Source organism: Ambystoma mexicanum, chromosome 10 (genome assembly GCF_040938575.1).
Source record: "Ambystoma mexicanum isolate Mex_15411 chromosome 10, UKY_AmexF1_1, whole genome shotgun sequence".
NCBI lineage: Eukaryota > Metazoa > Chordata > Amphibia > Caudata > Ambystomatidae > Ambystoma > Ambystoma mexicanum.
The window spans coordinates 223654223-223666567 of NC_090932.1; the positions used below are offsets into that span (position 1 = coordinate 223654223).

A 12345-nucleotide genomic window follows, 5' to 3' on the forward strand; every position below is an offset into this window, starting at 1 on the left:
TAGAAATGTCCATCTGCCCTCAACGCCGTCTTCCCTACCGAGAGGATCTGCTCTCGCGCAAGTGTTAGGGAGAATTCTCTCTTTAGGCTGAATTTCCTAACCTAGTGAGTCCCCCAGCAGCTTTGCTGGATTTCTGGAGTTTGTTTTCTTCTCCTGCCAAGAGTGAGACTCTTTTTCTCCCACTCTTGGACATGATTTATGGTGTTCCTTTGACTGCTAATGTGTTTTATGGGCTATGGGGTCCTTTACTCCATAGGGTCTCATGTGTTTTTACTATGTCTGTTACACAGCACCCTCCGTGCCGTAACACAGGGGTGTCGTAGTGACACCCCACCATAGACTCCATACCCTGGGACTGACTACTGTCTCCCAGGGCATGTAAAGTCACCATTGGCTTTACTAGTCCCAAATTATTAACAGAAACCAGTACAAACCATCATATTGTGGATGTACTGGTCGGGGCAATTCGATTGCCCTGGGGTCTGTTAGTCCAGGGGGCACGTCTCCGTCCCCCCTGATCGAGTTTTGGCTGGTGGCAGTGGATACTACTTTTTATATTCGACCGCAAATATTTCCCTATGGGATTTTCCCATTGTTCGAGGCTACCAACATGAATTATTTAATTCTCATAGCCTCGAACATACCGCCGGTTTATTTATTTAATATTAATTTGCCGGTTGGTATTTTTTGCCAGGACTCTATTCTAAAATGGCGTTTGTGTTCTCTTCTGTGACTCCAACCCAAGTCGAGCCCTTTGTTCCACTTTTTGGCGGGCTTCTCCAAAGAAGCCTCCAAAAGTGGTGCCACTCTGTCTGGGTACCACAGGGGGTGTGGGAGGGGGTTTAGGCACCCTGGACTGAGTTACCTTGGTAACTCAAGTCGCACTCTTGTGTGATTGGCCCAAGTGGTGAGCCGGCCGGCTCACCACTTAGCATGTTTGCTTGACAGCTAGGCTGAGTGAATGGGGGTATGCTGCATAAAAGCAGGGCTTTTGGGACTGGAACTTCAGAAGTCGCCACAGGACCTGAGAATCCGACGAGGGAGAAGCTGAGCCGACCTACCACGACGACACCACCGGTGGAGCCCTGCAGAACCGACTCGCCACTTCCCGACGACAGAGAAGATCTCCCGGCTGGAGAGGCTTCTTCCCCTGACTGGTGGGCACAACCAGTTTACCATCTTCTTTTCTTCGCACCCCAGACCGGTTTGTGGTCGAATTGCCCGTGCCAAGCACCGCGGCAGCCGGATAGCCACTTACCACTGAACCGCGAACCAACGGACCGCGCCTTGTACCTGAGAAACTCTGCGGCTGGTCTTCCTCCCCGACGAGATCCTCTCTTCCCCCGGACGAAGCACCGACTTGCATCTGCTGCCAGGAACAGCTGCCCCCGCTGGAGTGTTCTCACCACTTTAAGGTACCGTGTCCGCCAGGCCTCCCTGTCTAAAGATTGCTACAAGGTAATAATAACCTCTTAACCTTCTGGACTGGGCTGGCCGCCTTGACCCTCTAACTGGTCCCTTTCTTTGGTCCAACTCCTTTTTGAACTGTTACAAGACTTTTGTGCACTGCAACCGTGTGACCTTGGACACATTTCGTTTTGATCCTCTTAAAGCGGATCTGGCCTACTGACTCTGAATTCATGGTGTTAATTTGCCTTCCTCTCTTGTTGTGTTCGTGAAAAAGTGTTGGGATCTGTTTCAATGTATTCTCTGCTTTTCTCTCCCTTTTTAAAAACAAATTATTAGAGTGCCATCTACGTTAAGCGCTCACCGCTGTCTGAAAATAAGTGGGGCGTTACTTAAGACTTGTCTAATATTCTTTTAAGGGAGTGTATATCTTTTAGTGACCGAGTTTTTGAATTGCTTACTATTAGTGCCTGTGTGTTTTTCTAGATGTGGTTTTTAAATAAATAATTATATCTCTTTTACACCAAGCCCTGGTCAGTGTTTACTTGTTCTATTGTGTGCTCTTGACCTATTGCGAATACTCTGTATACTGCCTAACTCTTCTTGAGGGAAGTCTGACTGCTCAGCCACAGCTACCAAGTGAATCTGTGTGGTACAGACTGCTACCAAGTGGGTTTACTGCCAAACACCTGTAGTCCTAAATCTTTTGCAGTGGTCCCAGAGGTTACTGCACAGGTTTCTGCCTAACAGCAAGGAGGGGGGGGGAGGGTCAGGTTCTCCATCCAGAGATCAAGACTCTCAACCTTCACGCTTGGTATCCGAAAGGTTGAGGTATAAGGATTGGGATCTCCCAGATGACTTGATGGAGGTGTTGCATTCGGCTCGGCGGCCTGAAACAGAATCCCTGTACCATTGCTGTTGGCGTAAGTTCTGCAACTGTTGCAGAGGTCACATTGTTGATCCTATTCAGTGCTCCATTCCTATGGTTTTGTATTTCTTATTTTCTTTGGACCACAGGGACCATCAAGGGGGTACCATTAAGGATTAACTGGCGGCGCTGTCTATCTTTAAGCGCTCGTCTGAAGAATGTTCTTACTTTAAGATTCCTTTGATTTCTCAGTTTCTTAAAGGACTGGCTAATGTGTTCCCGCGGTCTCCTTTCCAGGTGCCGGTTTGGGATTTTAATTTGGTTTTGAAATTTCTCATGGGTGCTCAGTTTGAACCTTTGCAAGCTTGTCTTTTGAGATTACTGTCCTTCAAGACTGTTTTCTTGTTTGCGGTTACTTCCGCTCACAGAGCGAGTGAATTGCAGGTACTTTCATCTAAGCCACCCTTTACTGTGTTTCAGAAGGACAGGGTTGTACTGCGGGTACGTCCCTCTTTTCTACCTAAGGTAGTATTGGAATATCATTTGAGTCAAAAGGTGCTTCTTCCATCTTTCTACCCTCCTCCTCATCCTGGCAAGGAAGAGGAGCGACTCCATTGTTGGATCCTAGGAGAGCTCTGAGCTTTTACATTTCTAGGATGTCCAGGGTCAGAGTGGACGATCAACTCTTTGTAGGATATGTTGGACACCGATTGGGCCAGGCTGTTACCAAACAGACATTGTCCAGGTGGATTATCCTCACCATTACGGATTGTTACCGATTGGCAGGTAAGGACCCTCCTGAAGGGTTGTGTGTTCATTCCACTAGGGGCGTGGCTACTTCCACTGCCCTTCAGCGGGGGTTCCTATTAGGAATATTTGTGATGCAGCCACATGGGCTTCAATCCACACCATTGTTAAACATTACTCTCTGGATACAATCCATGGTCAGGATATGGCCTTTGGGAAGGCGGTTCTTTATTCCCCAATCTAATTGGGTACTCTGAATTCTTTTCCCTCCTCCATTTACTGGTACTGCTTTGGGAGTCTGTCAAAGATGTGGAATACGTTGGAAGACACAATCCTTTCGAAGAACAAGTTACTTACTAACTGGTAACGTTCTTTCGACTGGATGTTCCTCCACCATATTCCACATCGCCCTCCCAGCCTGCCCCTCCAGAGAATTTCCTATGTGATTGCAGCTTACATTTCCGTAAGGCTATGTGCAGTCAAGCAGGCTGAGACTGGTGCCACACGTTCTGAGGGAAAAAACTTAAACTGCGGCTATGGGCGCCGTGCGTCGTATTTATGACATCCGGTGACTTCGCCTTCGAGGGACATCGACCCAACGTCATCCACGCAGGACGCCCTGGGCTGAAAAAGTTTCCGAAGTGCACAGCTGTGGACATTACATGTCAAAGATGTGGAATACGTTGGAGGAACATCCAGTCGAAAAAACGTTACCAGTTGGTAAGTAACTTGTTCATCTCATCCTCCTTACAGACTTAAACAATGATTGCTCAGTTTGTCCATAAGCCTTCAAGGCTCTGACTTCACTATGAGCATAGGCCAGGTCCTCAACATAACAATGCTGATGGACTGTCCAGGATGTATTACGGATGTATCCCATACAGGGGTGGATTAGATTTCCCTGCCCTTAGTCTGGTGAGGGGAAGCGCTAGGAACGATTTTCATTTTGCTGATTTCCTCCTATAGACTTCTATGGGACACCCATTCTTTTTGCTTTGTTTGGACTTCTGACTGACTTTTTTGAGATAAGAAAAGCCTCCTGCTTTACTACCCTGGTCTTATTGCCAATTGTTATGGGGAAAACTGATTAGTCCATAAGAATATCAGTAATGGAGACCATATCTCTTAGTGAATGTCTTGTCTTGCTACAGTTACACACATCACGGTTAGGATACTTTATATCCTTTTAACGTTTTCTATTTTGGTTTTTTGTTTACTTTTACACTGAGCCGAGGATGAGCTGGTGGCAGCGCATATTTTTCTACTGTGTTCTACTTTTAACATATGCACTTTTGTGTTTACTGCAAAGGGATACTAATGGTGTCTAGAACCCTGAAATAGCCAGGCCATGACGTTTTTGATCTTCCTTTGGCCTTCTTCCTGCCTTCTCAGGTCAGGAGATTCTGTATTAGGAAAGCCATTTCCCAGGGAAATGTTGCTTTCACAGGCAAAGGGCCGGTTTGTGTGAGCCTGGATGTGGGGGGCTGGGACTGTCTGGTTCCAGTACACATCCAGGTGCATGAATGTCTGTTGCTGGGCAGATGTGGTGGCCAGTGGCTATCCATGATTGAATAGCCAGTTTGAACGGTGCAGATCCTTACCATTGATGTACCTGGGCAAGCTCTTGGATAAAAAGAAGACCACTGCCATTCTTAAGATTATCTGCCCAGCAACAGACAATCTACAACCTCCAGGGCCTCATTAGGACCTGAAGTTTCTTTAGAAGAAAGAATGACATTTTAATCAGTACCAGTGATTTTAGAACAATAAATCATTGCACAACCATATGTGCTATAGAAAATCACAGTGTTAGAGTAACACTACTGGTTTCATTGTTTCAACTTGTTTCTAAATGTTAACTGGGACCGTTTCAGGCTCAGTAGTGTAATTCGCACAACCCTGTTTGTTGTGCTTGCCGTTTAGAACTGCTTTATATGTATTCTTATTTAACAGTTTTTATTCCTAATACAACAATAAGGCAAACGCTTCTTACCAGTAATCGTGTTTCTATGGCTTGTATTTGCTAAGAATCACATACTTTGGATTCCAAGATGGCCGGCGGCTGGTGAGGACGCACAGCTCCCGTGCTCTGCACACGCGGGAAACTAATGATGTCTTAAAGCAGACAAAAACGAGCCAGGAAAGCACCTGCAAGTAGTGATTCACTGTTAGCCGTTGCGGGAAGAAGTGAGGAACAATGTGGCGGTGGCTGTGGGTCCACCGACGGACAGGCAAGTGACAGGCCTATGGCGTGGTGCCCGTGCCGGGTGGAGCTTGACGGGCAGAGGACCCTAGAAGCGTCCCAAAGGTGGTGAACCCCCTTCTTCCCCCCTGACTGCAATAGTTCCGGAGGGAAGCGGAGGAGGGAGCGGTGCAGCAGAGGAGTTACCCCGAGCGGATTGTGCCCTCGTCACCCCCTCCGGTCCAGGAGAGGAGCTGAGAGCAGGTTGGCGGGGCTCTGCCGGACTGACAGGGTGGAAGCCTTGGAGTGACCAGACAAGCAGCCGAAGTGCAGCAGGAAGTTGCGGTGGAAAGGAATGGACTGGCCCCGCTCCGGGTGGCCCTCCGTGTGGCCCTCTACTCCCCATCCCCCACCCCCACGGAAAGCCAAACCAAACATGAAACGTTCTGAGCTGGTGATCGACGTGACGGGGGAGGTTCCCCGCTAGCTGGATGCCCCCATTGAGTCCTATCGCAGAGAAGAGAAGGTGCGATCCCCCGGGGGCCCCGATTAACGCAGGAATCATCGCCAGCCTACGTGAGAACACAGTGAAGGGGAGAAGGCGGTGGAGCCGGGACGCAGAGCACAGCGCGGCGCCTCAGGCTGTGGGGCTACGGCCTGCTGAGGAGACACAGAGAGGGCAGCGAGTGCCGGATTCAGATAAGCAATAAATCAATAGCGGGAGAGAAGCGCTTCCCCTGGGGCCAAGTCACAGCTTCAGCGGCCCAATTGAAAACACCCATACTTCGGCAATAGGGTAGATGCAGCGGGACAGGGGGGTGCGGCTCGAGTGAGTCCTACAAGAGAAGCACGTACCCTATCGCTGGGCATACCCCTTTGGCCTGACATTCAGTTGGGAAGGTAAACAGAGACGCATTAGCACATGTGAGGAGGGCCCATCACTGTTAAACATTGAGGAGGACCAAAATCAGGGGAGATCCAGACCTACGTGGGAAGTCCCACCCACGGCAACTAACCCGTGGGAATGGTCCACGGAGCGGAGAGGTAGACACAGAAGAGTATCTAAACTGAGTGGTCCATACAAAAAGCCAAGCGTAACGGAACCGGCAGGGGAGAGTTAAATTACTCCCTGCAGTGACAATTAAGTAAGCAGACAAGCTATAGATAATGGTCTGCATGCAAATTTAAAGTTTGGCCTGTGCGGAGACAGGCAAAGCCATATCTAGGAAGCTACTTCAGGCTATGCAAGTAACCTGGTATACAGGACTTGTGGGGCGCTTTGTGACCCAACACCTCAAGTTAACATTGGGGGGGGATTCTTAGGAATCCCAGTCACACATGTCTCAAGGGAGGGGGTGCTGGGGGGGAGAGTAAAAGGGAACGATCCATAGTGCAAGAAGGGAAAGGGAGAACGGCGGCAAAGGGCGATGGGAGCCAGGTTAGGCAAGAACACAGAGTAGAGGACCAGCTACCCCTACACACATTGAAATGGTGGACATGACTATAGTGTCCCTAAACACACGGGATGAATTCACCCATGAAATGCCGGGCAATCTTGGACAGGCTAAGGGCTATGCAAACGACGATAGGGATCCTTCAGGAAACCCACCTCCTCACTAAGGACGAGAAGAGGATGGCCCATCGGGCCTTCCCCCAGCAATACTACGCATCCAGTGGGGAGAAGAAGCGGGGAGGGGCCATTCTGATTAGTAGAGAATTGGGGTTTAAAAAGTTACAGCTCCGCAGGGACCCAGTGGGGAGGTCCCTTGGGCTTAAAGACACGTTAGAGGGGAGTACTTACACAATAATTGCCCTATACGCCCCCAACAAAAAACAAGACATATTTATCTCGGGGAAAGTGGAAAAGTTTGGCAGATGGTGCAAGGGTCAGCTGATCATAGGTGGGGACTTTAACTGTGTTATGGACCCAACAATGGACAAAACACTCACACCCACGGTAGCCGATTAAAAGAATAGGCAAGTATTGGGAAGACTCTTTCGGGAGTTGGGGGGGTTAATAGAAACGTGGCGTTTTTTCCAGGGGGAAAATAGAGAATACACACACTATTCTGCCGTCCATTTGGGCTATTCTAGAATATATATGATCCTGGTCTCAGCTACACTGGTCCCCCAGGTGACAAAAGTAGAGGAGTGGAATAGCTGTCTGATCATGCACCTGTGATAGTTGGCATCGAGTTGGGGGGAATAGCGAGTCGGCAAAAGCCTGCATGGAGATTAAACAAGAGACACGGCACTCGGCGCATATATGGAGAGTACTATAAATAACTTTTTTGGGGAGAATGGTAATGGGGAGAAAGGCTACGGGGTGATCTGGGACGCTGGGAAGGCGGTTGTCAGGGGAGAGTTCATCTCACAAGCAGCGGCATATTACAGAGAAAGAGCCCTTATAACGCAAGGGTTAGAAAAGGAAGTAAAAGAAGCTGAAACCCAACATATAATCTGACAATCAAGGAAATCCCTGTGGGAGCTTAGAAAGCGAAGGGCACAGCTGAAGAACCACACAGCAGATTGGATTGCCCAGACACTGTTGAACACGAAAAAATCCTTCTACATCCACGGGGGGGGGGGGAAAGCAAACTGGTTCCTGGCTGCGAAATTGAAGAAATTAAAATCCTGCAACTACATAGCGTAACTAAAAGACCAACGAGGGACCACACACACGGCAGAGAAAGCGAAATTGGAAATAATGGTGCAATTCCATGCGGAACATCTACACAGTGAAGATCTCTTCCCAGAAGAGCAAAGTTCCTATATGCTGTCCACCCGCCTATCCCAGATCACGGAACAAGACAGGCAGTCCCTTGGGGGCCCGATCTCGGCGCAGGAGGTCAGCGATGCAATCTCGGCATTGCCAGCAAACAAGGCCCCGGGCCCAGATGGCCTTGGAAATGGCTACTACAAAACCTTCTGTACACAACTGCTGGCCCCGTTGACGCGCCTCTTCAATGCAATCAGGGAAGAGGGTTCGGTCACGGCCGACATGGGGAGATCCACAACCATACTAACCCTGAAACCGGGGACGGACTCTCTAGAATGCTCAAGCTACCGCTCCATGCATTGTTAAACACAGACGCGAAGATCTATGCTAATTTTCTAGCAACTAGACTGATGAAAGTCCTCCCGGGTATCGTACATGACGACCTGGCGGGATTCATCATGGAAAGGCATACACTGGACAATAAGAGGCTGGCAATAGATATCAATAAATAGACATGGGAATGCGCTCGCAAAAAGTTGCAGTGGCTGCACTGGACGCTGGAAGGGCTTTCGATTGCCTGGATTGGAAATATCTGAGGTTGGTATTAGAGGGCTTCGATGCGGCCAGGAATTCACCACCATGGTGCTTGCCAACTTCCAGACCCCATCAACGAGCTTCATAGTTAATGGTCGGAGCTCTGAACACATCAAAATAAGGCATGGCACAAGACAGGGCTGTCCTCTTTCCCCCTGATCTTAGCGATGGCAATGGAACCGTTTGCGATCCAAGTAAGACTTACTCGGGGATCAAGGGGGTGACGTGGTCAGGAGGCCCATAAAATCTCACTTTATGCGGATGACATCATGCTCTTCATGGGGGATTCGAAAGTCACGATGCCCAAAACTATGACGAAGCTGCAGGATTTCGAAAAGGTGTCAGGTTCTCTGTTAACTTCTCCAAGTCTAAAGCAATGAACATCACAGAGAGAAGAGAAGTGGTTGGGACCCTGGAGAAAGCATTCCCCATAATCTGGGAAAAGGAGTCTCTAGAGTACCTGGGGGTGCGTCTAACCAAAAATCTAGCCAATCTGTACAAGACTAATATGGTACCCCTCTGGAAACAACTGCAAGAGGACACGCACAGATGGGAAACCCAGGAACTGTCCTGGTTTGCCCGAATTGCGGCGGTGAAGATGACCATCCTCCCCCGTCTTTTCTACGTAGTGAACTCACTGCCAGCAGCGATCCCACCTACCAGTACCAAAGAACTCCAAAAGACAATATTTAGCTTTATATGGCAAGGTAAGAGGCCAAGGGTCCAAAAACGAATCCTGACGTGCCCCCCACTCCTTGGAGGACTTGGTGTCCCGGAGGTTGGCAGATATATAATGGCAGCGCACCTGTCGCCAATGCTGAGATGAGCAAGACAAGAAATTTAAAGGTTGGTGCTGGATAGAACAGTTGGCCACGACAATCCCACTAAGAACACTGCTGTGGCTGAAATCGGAGGCCCCGGAGAAAGGGGGTGCCCTATTGGAAGCAACCAGGTTGTCCCTACAAAGCTGGGACAAAGCCCTGGGTTGGAAACGCATTCGCTGTTGATGGGTGCACTTACCCCATTAATGTACAACCTGGATTTTACACTGGAATTCCAGCTGCAATTCTGGAAGGGAGCAGAATCTCTGACTCGAAAAGATATGTACAGTGAAGGATCCCCCGGCTCTTCAGACTGCCAACAGAAGTTTGGGATTGGGGAAAAGGAGCGATATAAGTATATACAAATCAGGCATTGGATTATGCACCCAACAGTGAAAAAAGCAGGTACAAGGCCATTGGTGGGTTTGGAGCTAACTATGCAGGAGGGCCTGAAGACGAAAGGGGTGGCCAGGCTCTACAGACTGCTCTCGAATGCGCAACTAGTGGACAACCTCCCGTACAAGGCATATTGGGAAAATGACATGGGGGAATCAATAACTGACGAGGTGTGGCGTCCGATATGGACAAGGACACATGGCACGTCCAAATGCACCACGATTAAGGAATCGGCATACAAGTTGTGCTATAGGTGATACATGTCCCCCTATCGCCTACACATAAGAGTTACCCTCCTAAATGCTGGAGGAACTGCGGGGGGTAGGGAGACTTGTACCATATGTGGTGGACGTGCCCCAAAGCAGTGCTATACTGGAAAGAAGTACTAGGACATATAAAAGAGATTGTGGGTGTGGAGCTTCCGATGTCCCAAATAAAATATTGCTGGGGGCACCACTGGAAGGCTCTTACGCAATGTTGGGGCCCAGAGTCGCCTTAATCACCCACCTTCTATCGGCAGCAAGAATGACCCTGGCGCAGAGGCGCAAGTGTGTATCAGAGCCATCGACAGCCTGGTGGTGGGTGAAAATCTGAGGGGGTGATGGCGATGGAAAAGATATGCACTCTCCGCACAGGGAAATACTTGAAGTTCTTGATAATCGGGACCCCTTTTCACGAGCCTGTGAGAGATAGGGAGGCCCAATTCTTCAAACCACGTCTACTCAAAAATACGCATGTCATCTGAGGATCAAACTTTGGCCAAAACCCAGCACAGCCATCCTGGAAGGAACTCGACAATACCTGAACACTCTGGATTGCAAAAGTTGGGGTTACAGAAAAGGTGTGGGTGGGGGGGCGGAGGGCTAATATTGAAACATTCTGAGTCAATGGCTTTGTCATTAAACCGGACTATAGGGGTGCAAAGTGATTTATATGTTCTGTATATGGTTTGTTACTACATTGATATATGTTGTAAGGGCATCAGCCTTCGATCAATAAATAAAAAAAATGTAAAAAAAGAATCACATACTTTGCATAGGCCACAATCTAGGGGTTGGTGCATGGCATTAAATATTATTTTTTAATTTAAAAAATTGGCGTCAACTGTGGCGTAACTGCAAAACTATCCCTACTGTATGAAAGGTTTGTTTTATGCTGCTTTCCTCGAATAGAGATCTATGTGACAGTCTTTATTTTTGCTTTGTTTGGACTCTTGACCTGACTTTTTGGAGGCAAGTAAAGCCTTCTGCTTTCCTTTCCTTGTTGTTTTACTCATTATTTGGGGAAATTGACTAGTCCCTAAAACTGTTAGTTCTGAGAGACACTATCTTTATGCATTCTTGTATTGTTGCCTTCTGCTTTACTTACCTTGTCGTTTTGCTCATTCTTTGGGGAAATTGACTAGTCCCTAAACTGTTACTACTGAGAGACTGTCTCTCTTCATGCAGTCTTGCATTGTTCCAATTGAACACTTCACCTTACAGTGATGTGCATTTAGGAAACTTTGTATCCTTATATCTTTTATACAATGGCTTTTTGGTTACTTTTACAATATACTGTTGGCATCTGTGATATCTTTACAGTTTTTGTGTTTTTTTTTTTACTCCTGCAATTTTGCCATTACTGTGAATGGCTACTAAAGGTGGGAAATTCCTTATGAGGAGCTCCCTTTCCCGGGTAAAGCTGTTGCTTTCGCTGGCAAAGGGTGTTTTTTTTATATGTGCATTAGATGAGGGGTGTGTGTATTGCCTAGTCCCAGTCCTCATCTCGGTGCCAGAAAGTTTGTTGCTGGGCAGTTGTGGTGGCTAGTGGCTGTCCATAATTGGATAGCCGCTGAGCAGTTGTGGTGGCCAGTGGCTGTCCATAATTGGATAGCAACTGTCAGTTTTAATGGTGCAGATTTTTACCATTGGTGATCTTGGGCTTGCTCCCAGCCTTAATACTAGATAAAAGGACAACTCCTGAGACTGTTCTGCATATCATTGAAGGATCAAAGACTTATACGAAGAAGAGCACTGAACACCCCTGCAGCTGACCAACATCAACTCTAGTGTTGTCCCTGTGCAGTCCAGCTCCTCTGTCTCGATCTCAAGAAGGCCATTGTTGGTGCTTCGAACCCTGGTCCAGCTGGAACAACCAGTCTCGACTCCTGCTTTAGATCGGTGCCTGCTAAGCCTTCAGAAGTGTCCCTGGACCAACTGGTGGGCTGGCCACCTTTCTCTGTGCTACCTCACTGCAGCCGTCACCGTTCTGAGCAGAGCTCTGCAACTTTGCAGATCTTCCGCTTGTGCCACATGTCTTCTGCTCCGGCTTGTTTAGCTGTTTCTCCAAAGGAATCTGTGCTGGGCCTGCTCCTGTGTTTGCCACTGTAAAACCACCTGTCACCAGGTCCTGTTGCAATAATCTGTCAATTCCGTGAGGTGTCCTAATGTGACCTGTCCTACAGAAGTCTTCATCTTTCCTCATATGGGTTTTCTAACGGAAGCTGTCTGGAACCGATTCCTGTGCACTGCGACTGACCAAAACTAAATCCAAACACCGAAAGTGGTCTATGACTCTGGATCTTCCTCACCCAGTTCAAGCGAATGACACAAGGCCTAGTAGGATTGTT

The 12345-nt window shown here is 48.2% G+C and overlaps 1 protein-coding gene across 4 annotated transcripts in view; it reads left to right on the forward strand.

Moving 5' to 3' along the window:
- The window catches only part of XPO7 (exportin 7), a 1985528-nt gene that overhangs the window by 1133014 nt on the left and 840169 nt on the right, over positions 1-12345 (forward strand). The gene's annotated exons all lie outside the window — the stretch shown is intronic.